This window comes from Suricata suricatta, chromosome 15, assembly GCF_006229205.1.
Source record: "Suricata suricatta isolate VVHF042 chromosome 15, meerkat_22Aug2017_6uvM2_HiC, whole genome shotgun sequence".
NCBI classification, from domain to species: Eukaryota; Metazoa; Chordata; class Mammalia; order Carnivora; family Herpestidae; genus Suricata; species Suricata suricatta.
This window is the reverse complement of record NC_043714.1, coordinates 58928536-58938139: the sequence shown is the minus strand read 5'-3', so window position 1 is coordinate 58938139 and position 9604 is coordinate 58928536. Positions and strand designations below refer to the sequence as shown.

Below are 9604 nucleotides of genomic sequence, written 5' to 3'. Positions count from 1 at the left end.
TTACTTTCACCTGTATTCCGGAGGCACCTCACATACAATCAGCTTCAGGAATATCTGAAGGGCACATATTAGTTCATTTAATTCTTAAATTAACTCCACTAAGCTAGATCTATTTTTTAATAGATGAAATTGAGGTACAAAGTGGTTAAGTAAACTGGGATCAAACAGTTAGCAAGTACTACTGTCCGGTCCAGTCCCCGGCTGGTGGGGCGGTAAATCCTTGCGGGTCCGTTCCTGAGGGAGGGAGAGTAGGGCAGGAAGGGGAGCACAGAGAGTGAGGCAAGACCAGGGTTTCTGATCAAGCCCTTTTATTGAAAATGATCATCAAACCTTTATAGGGTTAGGGGCTGGAAACTGGTCCAGGTTGGTTGCCAGGTAACAGAGTCAAATGATTATTGGAAAAAGGGGAAACCGAAACTGAAACTCCAAACACAGCATCAAAAGGAGAGCCCAGACTTCCGTCTGCAATACTGGGCAGGGGAAGATTAGCGCTGCATAAGCCCTAATGCGGTTGATCTTTTGCTCATTTTGGCTTTTCTCGTCTGGCCCAGTCTGACTGTCTCCGAACCCTGGACCAGGAAATGCACTCTCCTAGCCTCCATATGTAAATCTTGGTTTTTGGTTTTTTGTTTTTTTTTTTTTTTGGTCGCTCCCTGGAGAGCGATATATCCTTGCCTGAGGCGGCCAAAACATACTACTACTGAAAAGTTCAATCCAGGAGATCTGACTCCATTGCTCTCACTACATTACTGCAATGGATTGAGTGTTTGTGTCCTCCCAAATCCCCATGTTGAAGCCTTAACCCCAAATGTCTTGGTATTAGGAGATAAAGCCTTTGGGAAGCAACTGGGCTTAGATGAGGCCATGGAGGTGGAGCTTCTAGGATGAGTGCCTCATAGAAAGGGAAGAGACCCCAGAGCTTGTTCTCTCTGACAGGAGAGGACACAGTAAGAAAGTGACATCTGCAATCCAGGAAGAAAGCCCTCAGCAACCTCCACCCTGTTGGCACCAGCTTGGACTTCCAGTCTCCAGAACTGTGAGAAATCACCGTCCTTGTTATTTAAGCCATCCAGTCTATGGTATTTTGTTACGGCAGCCCAAGCAGATGAAAGTAGTTATATTCTACTACTTCTGAAGTTCAGCTAAGCAGTTTTTTGAGATTAAGTTGTATTAAAAATTACTGTGTCACACCACCATCTCCCAACACTTTTTTATATATAGGGAAAACCAAATGAAAATTACTTAGGGAAGAGAAAAACCATCCTAAAAGCACACAGTGCAGTTGAGGACTTTGGTAAAGAAACTGATATCAATAGTCATGATCTATCAAAGGTATATTTTTCTTATACTCTTTGGAATTATCTGTTGTGTCATTCAAGGTCCTATCAGGAAATTAGGGTAAATTGAGGGAGGTAAAGCATCATTTACCCTAATGTGTAGCACCCTGAGATTTTTACCAGTCCTAGGCCTCCTAACGTGAGGAGATGGCGTGATTAATAAAACTCAGAAGAGATTTATACCTTGAGACAAGCTGTGACTTTCCATAGAGGAACCCGGTCACCCCAAGGGGAACCTGCATGGAGGGGTGTACTCCATGCTGATCAGCATCCCCAGGATGGGGGTGGGGTTTATGGTGAGGGATGGGTAGATAGGAGGCACATCTTTTTCCCCCTTTAGATTGCCTGTCAGAGGCCTTACCAAGTTGAAGTGTGTGTCCCAGTCCTACAGAATAATGGGGCCACACTCAACCTAATACATACACAACTCCTCCTTCCCCAGTGAAGATTCGACATGTCTAGTGTTGACTTTAGATGAAGATATTTCTAAGGCAGTGGAAACAGAAAAAGTGGTAGGCAGAGACAGTGCTAACCTGGCTTAATCTTTGGCCACTACAAAGTCAGGCTCCATGCAAATCTCAAAGAAGTAGTAAGGACTATGAAGAGAAGGGGTTCTGGGTCCAAAAACTTGAGTTCAAGTCATACCTGTGACAAGTATGATCTTTGCGATCATTGATCAAGTTGCTTAATCTCTTTGAGTGTCAGTTTCTTTACCTATAAAATGAGCATAATTATAGTACTTACTTATAAAATTATTGGGAGAATGAAAAAATATGTATGCGAGAGACATTATAATATTCAGAGAGCCACAGTGTTTTCTGATAAGCTCCCAGAGACATAAAAGCAAAAGCACTTAGTTAAACCTGCTTTAGACTTCCAGAAAAAGGAGGTGTGCCTGGGTGGCTCAGTTGGTTAAGCTCTCAGCTCTGTTTCAGCTCAGGACATGATCTCGCGTTTTAGTGATAATCTCGTGGTTTTCTGAGTTTGAGCTCTGTGTTGGGCTCTGTGCTAACAGTGCAGAGCCTGTTTGGGATTCTCTTCTCCCTCGTTGTCTGTTCTCCCTTGCTCAGGCTGTCTTTGTCTCTCTCAAAATAAATAAATAAACTTAAAAGAAAGAAGGAAAGAGAAAAAGTCACAAACATATATTGAGAGCCCACTATGCTTCAAACATTACTAAATATTTAACATATTCTATTTCACTTAATTCTTTGAACACCAGCTATAAAATAGATGTTAATATTAGTGTTTTACAGTAAGAACTGAGACATCAATTTGCTCTAGATCACACATCTTATAAGGAGCAAGTTCAGGATTCATAGTAAAGCTATGAGACTCTTAATCCCATGTATTTTGTTTGTTTTTTTCCCCCACTTCATCAATCCTGCCTAAAGTTACATCTAGAATACACAAAAACTGTATCTCTCATTTTAGAATTTTCCTACGCACGAAGGAGAAGATGACCAGCAACTGTCTCTCTCCTTCTCTGTGAGATACCAAGAAAAACCCTGGAAGTCTCGGAGCACTCTGCTAGGTGGCAGCCATGGCTGTGGCATCTCTGTCTCACCCAAGTTTCTCCCTGCTGGATTCAGTATGAAAGGGTGTTCTGTCATGAATTTCAAAGTCCAGCACTGCCAACACTCCTCATGTGGCAGCAAAAATACAACAGGAATCTCTGCCTTCCCACCTCAGTGCAATGAAGCCCCACACCACAGAGCTTAGGAACCCTTGGGGAACCCATCATCACCATGCTTCACCAAATGCCATTTGTTTCCAGAAAGGGAGTGAAGTAAATAGCCCTTTGATTTATTGCTTTTCAGCTTCTAAAGAAATCTATCCTAAGAATCTAGCTCAGGTGGGTCTAACACACTCGGAGCGGACAAGGTGGGAGGTCAGGATGGTAAGCATTTGGTTTTATTTTGGTCTGGTGAATGTGAGTTCATACAGATGAATGAGGCATGAGTTCTATAAAGGAGGGCCATTTTGCTGGGTGCAGTAGTGACATGTTGGGTCAGGGAAGTCAGAGCAGAAGCATCAATAACGATGCCATTGGCTAGGCATGATGGCAACTGTAGGCATGCCCAGAACCAACATCAACCAGGTTACATCCATTATACCCATCAGATCTTAGTCAGGCATAACTATTGTTTGCCTTGGGTCCTTGTATAAAGAGTTTTGGCTAGTCCAGTTTCATAGCTTTTCTTCTCCTACAGGGATGTGAAATTTTCTGATTGCTTCCCTCAGTTTTAGAACGATAGTGAGTGGGCTCAGCATAATTGAGAAACTCTTGGATATACAGACTCTATCTGCCCCTCCCCATGGAATTCACCAATGTAGCATATAGAACATAATCAGTAAACTTTTGTTCAGTAGTAAACTAATCACCCCTGTGACCTCACCTCTCATCCAAACTAAGGGTTATTAAGGGCTTTACATTTCGTTCCAGACTAGCTTATGTGGTAGATATAAATAGTCCTCAAATATATCAGTGGCTTAAAACAACAAAGGCACATTTCAGATGAGCTGGGGGCTCAGCACCATACTACCCTCATTTGAGGACTCCTGTGGATAGGGAGGCTACTATCTGGAACACTGATGTTACTGAAGCAGACAATGAGACTGGGAATCTAACAATGGCTCTTCATTTGTCTGTTTGTTTATTTGTTTGTTTGTTTATTCATTTTAATATTTATTAATTTTTGAGAGACGAAGAGAGACAGAGCATCAGTGGGGGAGTGGCAGAGAGAGAGAGGGAAGGAGAGACAGAATCCGAAGCAGGCTCCAGGCTCACAAGCTGTGAGATCATGACCTGAGCCAAAATCAAACACTTAACCTACTGAGCCACCCAGGCACCCCAACAATGGCTCTTAAGAGTTTTCCCAGAAGCAACAAATGTCAGTTATGCTCATATTTCACTGGCTATGGTCAGTCACTTGCACTCACTCTAAAAGAGATGAGAAAGTTCAGTCTTCCCTAAAAGGGGAGGAGAATGACAATATTTTGAATGTCTCTATGACTGTCATCTGAGTGCTAGTTCATTTCAACTTTATTCAGCCAGAAGGCAGACACTATTTTTGTCCCACTTTACGGATCCCACTAAGAATCTTGAGGCTCAGCATGATTAACTGAGTTGATCAAGGAAATCAGCAGTGGAGCCTGAACTCGACTTCAGTCATTTAAACAACCTGTTGAATGTTGCTATTATCTGGCAGCTTCTATAAAGAGTGACAGTGAAGTCACACGGGTGTGTGTCTAGGACGGGATTCTGTGCTTGAAATCATTATGCAAACCTCATAGATCTGTGCCCATGCTGCCAGTGCCTCTGCTTTCCAATTTATCTTTTCTCTTTACTGGAAAAACTTGCTATTCCTTGAGCAGGGTGAGAGCTACTTATTTAAGGCATCATACACCTGCCATCATCCTGTCCATGGCTATTTTTAAAAGCTAACCAACAAGGCAAATTTCCTTATTTGCTGATGGTGATAATACTCATATAAATTATTATAAAATTCATATTTATAACAAAACTCTTCTTTCCATAACAAATTCTAGTAGCTCAAACGTCATAAGATTGCAAATTCAGTCTGTGGCTCACATTTTTTCTCTCCACGTAGACAGAAAAATATTTCCCAAATGCTGAGATTAGGATGTGGACTTAGCTTGTTGAGGATAAAATGTCAGTTGGCTAGTGACCTACAGACTATGTCTGTGGAGTCAAATGAGCTCACTAAAAATAAACTGTTGGTCTAGAGCATCGCTACAAAACTTGGACATGATCAGAGGATGCTATCAGTTGACTCTAGGTAATTTACTAGAGTGGGTATAATAGCCATAAAAACACTCCTGCCAGCTTGCATAAAGGAATTTATCATAAGGACCTGAGTGGTTCAAAAAATCAAAGGAAAAGCAAATTGCCAAACTTTGGAAGGAATGGAAACAGCCTAGCTCCAGGGATCAAGTGGACCTCCATCAGAATTCATCAGTTCAAGGGTGCCTGGGTCAACACAGTCAGTTAAGGGTCTGACTCTTGTTTCAGTTCAGGTCATGAACTCACGGTTTGTGGGTCTGAGTCCCAGGATGGGCTCTGTGCTGGCAATGTGGAACTCAATTAGAATTCTCTCTCTCTTTCTCTTTCTCTCTGGCCCTCCCCCACTTGTGCTATCTCTGTCACTGTCAAAATAAATAAACTTAAAAAAAAAAAAAAGAATCAGTTCAAACATCTTTCTTCTGAAGGGTGCTCTCTGCATCGTGCACTCTGATTCTCAAGTTCCTGAAGAAAGCTTCAGAAAGCAGAGCATGGATTATATTCTTACTCTTAACAGTGGCAGATGTTAGCGGCTCAAGCAATTGTTGTTGAATGAGTGAATAAATGAATGACCAAGTTCTCTGGGCCTGCAATAAATAACACCATCCATAACTATCCAATCCAGTAATTTCTAGATGTCACTGTATGGCATCTTGGGGTTTTATTAGTGCCATTAAAAGGGACTCTGGCATTCTCAATGCTAACATAATTACTTAATTAAAATATGGCCCCAACATTTGTAATGTCATGGACCCAAAACAAAATCCCACTTTGTATCTCAGGTTTTTAATGTTCTATCTATTAAACAAAACACCCTTTTGTTTACAGTCACTCATGTTTTTTCATCTTTTAAGATAAGACATACTATTTAACTTCAAGTCTAGCCTCTGAGCAGCCTGAAATAATAATAGTTGGCACTGTTTGAACAAATACTTTACCCTAGTGTATCAGCAAATCCTTTATCAGTTTTAATCTTATGTTTAATATATAATTTAAACCCCAAATTACTGCAAGTATTATTATATTCACTGTAAGAGGAGTAAATGCAGGCATAGTTTGAGTGGCTACTTCATTTGATGCAGGGCACACTGCTGAGTGGGAATTTGAATGCAGGGAGTTGATCTCTTAGCCATCACCCTATGCCAGTTCCCAGGACTGCCACACCAGGTCGGTGTCATGGTAGTTAGTGTAAGAGGGGGCTACACAAGCTTTATTTTTCTATTTCTTTTCAATTTTTTCCTTTTTGTTTCTTTTCTTTCTTTTTCTTTCTTGAGGATAAATTTGATTTGAACAGACTAATGATTCGAACCAGACCTGTACATCAGAATAACTCCAAGAAGTATTTCCAGGTACGTTGGCCAAGTCCAGCCCTGGACATTCCGATCTGGTGTGCCAGGGCAAGTAGACACTGTATGCAGGTAAAAGCTCCTTGTGTAACTCTAACACGGACTCTGGTGGAAGAACCATGGCACCAGGGCTCATCAGATGCCCAAAGAAGTGTAGAAATTACATCGTTATCTCCAACGACTGGAGGAATCTAGGAAGTCTAAGTGATGTTAGAAAGTTGATAAACAGGGGCACCTGAGTGGCTTAGTCAGTCCAACCCCTGAAGTGTCCAACTCTTGATTTTGGCTCAGTGCGATCTCATGGTTCCTGGGATTGAGCCCCTCAGTGCTACTGAGATTCTCTCTCTCCTTTTCTCTCTGCCCCTTCCCACCCACTCTCTCTCTCTCAAAGCAAAGAAAGAAAGAAAGAAAGAAAGAAAGAAAGAAAGAAAGAAAGAAAGTTGATTAACAAAAAGCATACCACAACTCCAAAAAGACTGTGAGTCCAGTCTGGGTGGAAAGAAAAATTTACATCAGAAATGTGGTACCTGACTTGGCATATCATAGCAAACACTATGAAATTAGAAATGTTAAAGAGGAGTCAACAGCCTATGGTCCTGTGTGGCCCCTTTTCATTAGAAGATAGGGTGGAGTGGAGCAAAATAATAAAACTCGAGATGAAAAAAACACTGAAAGTATATTGTGGTTAGAGTTAAATAGCCTCCATCATTTAAAAATGGAGCAATCTCATCCAAGAAAGAGCAATGGGAAATAACTCCATACCTTTTATTCATTTCTAATGTTTTCCAGGCTCCAAGCAAGTTCTCACTGTTCTGCAAAAGGGTTTAAAAGACATAAAAAGAAATTCGAGAAGTCATTTCAAAGAATCAGTGTGCTACAACATGCTTATACTAATTTGGAAGTCTCTCTGCTTTACTTCATATGAATTATTTAAAATAATTCACACCCTTTTAACCAATGACTCATGTCTTCTGTCAGTCTCCATGTGGTATTCTTTTTTGTTGTTGTTGTTGCTTTTTGGCTTTCTGCTTTGTTTGTACTTGTGAGAAAGGCAAAGGAAGTTTTTTAAACATGTTAATAATGCCTGCTTGTTTATATAGTCAAGTTTCTTTTAAATGAACTAATTTCATGCCCTCTTCCTTGTTGTGAGTTTCCATGTGTAATCAACAGACACTAAGTACTTTATTAGGATGTACTGAATTTTTTCCATAGCCCTGGGGCCATTTTACACTCTTTTTTTCATTAGAACTTCACACATGGTGTTTTCAGTAAACTCTTATTTCCTAGGATCTGGTCTTTTTCCATTTAACTCAGGTTTTTTCCTGATTTGCTTTTAGATTATATAACTGTTGCCAAATTAGACACGGTTTTATAAAAACCACCACTACCTCTCTTGATGTTGAATTAATATTTAAGTTTATCCACCCAGGAGAAATATCAGCAGTTACCTATTCGAGTAACAAAATTAAAAATTTCTTCATCCAGCCATGGACTGGGAAGAATAACCTATTTTACTATTCACTTGCCTGACCCAACATTGATTTTCCATTCCCATGACAATGATCCTACAATCAACAAATATCAATTGAATGCCTACAATTCAGAAAGCAAAGGATTGTGCCAGAGCCTGATCCTGAGATCCATTAATAACTCCCTACACCTTCTTTTCCTGTTTTGAAGATGATGTTGAAGGCTGACCCAACAACCCCACATTTATCACCTCCCTGTTTCACACATACACCTCCTCCTAGCAGACAGAATCTGCCATCCCATATGGAGACTGCAAATGACAGGCACATACTTTACCAGCTTCTCTTGCATTTGGTGTATGGACATGTGGCCCACCATGAGCACTGGGATCTGAAGGGAACTCTACTGAGACAGGGGTAAGAAATGAGGAATCAGGGCAAGAAGAGCATGGTTCTTCTTTTTAATAAGGAGAATTTGGAGAACACTTGTCCCTTTTTGCCTTTTTAGGTACAATTCCTTAAAATACTATGCCAAGTGATTTGGCTGCCTTCTTGCAATCATGAGTGTTAAAACCTTAAGAACAAAACCCAATATTCTTTTAAAAAGTTTTTTTATTATGTTTATTTATTTTTGAGAGAGAGTGCTAGTTGGGGAGGGGCAAAGAGAGAGAGGGAGACAGAATCCAAAGCAGTCTCCAGGCTCTGAGCTGTCAGCACAGACCCCAATGTGGGGCTCGAACTCATGAGTGTGAGATCATGACCCCATCCTAACTTGGACACTCAACCAACTGAGCCACCCAGGTGGCCCCAAAACCCAATATTCTGAGGAATATGGAGCAAAATGTAGAAGAGCTTGAATCTTCAATGACATTTTTTTCTTCACTATGGAAGGCTTTATGAATTTGTGTGTCATCCTTGTACAGGGGCATGCTAACCTTCTCTGTATCGTTCCAATTTTAGTATCTGTGCTGCTGAACTGAACACTTCAATGACATTTTAAACCATTGAACTAAACCCTTGCCTCTGTATTTTATATTAAGTGGAATAACTATTGTACTTCTATTCAGTCCATCTTTAATTGGGTACTCTATTTTGCACCTGAAGGCTAATATATAAGGTAATTAGCCAACTCATATACCACCTTAAGTATTATTCTTCCTTCAAAATCAACGGAGACACGGAGACATTAAAGCCCTCCAAAACTTCCCTCAGTAGCGTCTTTGACAACTGCTTTCCCAGCCCTCCCACACTCATCCTCTTCCATGTGGAACAAAGCAAACTTGACTTTCAATTCCCATGTTACCCTGGCATACAGACACTTATTTTCCTACAAACAACTTAGGTTCTCAAAGCCACCTCTCATCGAATAGCTCTCAAATCCAATGCAATAGTGACTAGTTGATGTGGTCACATGCCCCAACTGCTGGTGGCAGGTGAGTTAAGTGCCTTTATGAAGAGGGAGACTTTGCTTACACTTGGAAAGGCAATAATAAGAGTTTAAAGTTCATAAACAGAGGAAATTCTATGCTGCATTATATCGAAGTCATCAGTGTACCAGTCTCTTCCTCAAAGTCTTAGATATCTTAAATGAATGTATTGTGCCTTTTTTCTTTCTTTCATCTCAATGTCTCCAGTGCTCTATCAATAGGA

General features: G+C 40.7%; 1 non-coding gene across 1 annotated transcript; it reads right to left on the bottom strand.

Annotated features, from left to right (window-relative positions):
* Nucleotides 1-8832: 8832 nt before the first annotated feature.
* LOC115279538 lies at nucleotides 8833-8938 on the bottom strand. The gene has a single exon (XR_003903498.1). It is a non-coding gene; the product is annotated as a U6 spliceosomal RNA (small nuclear RNA).
* Between the last annotated feature and the right edge of the window lie 666 nt (nucleotides 8939-9604).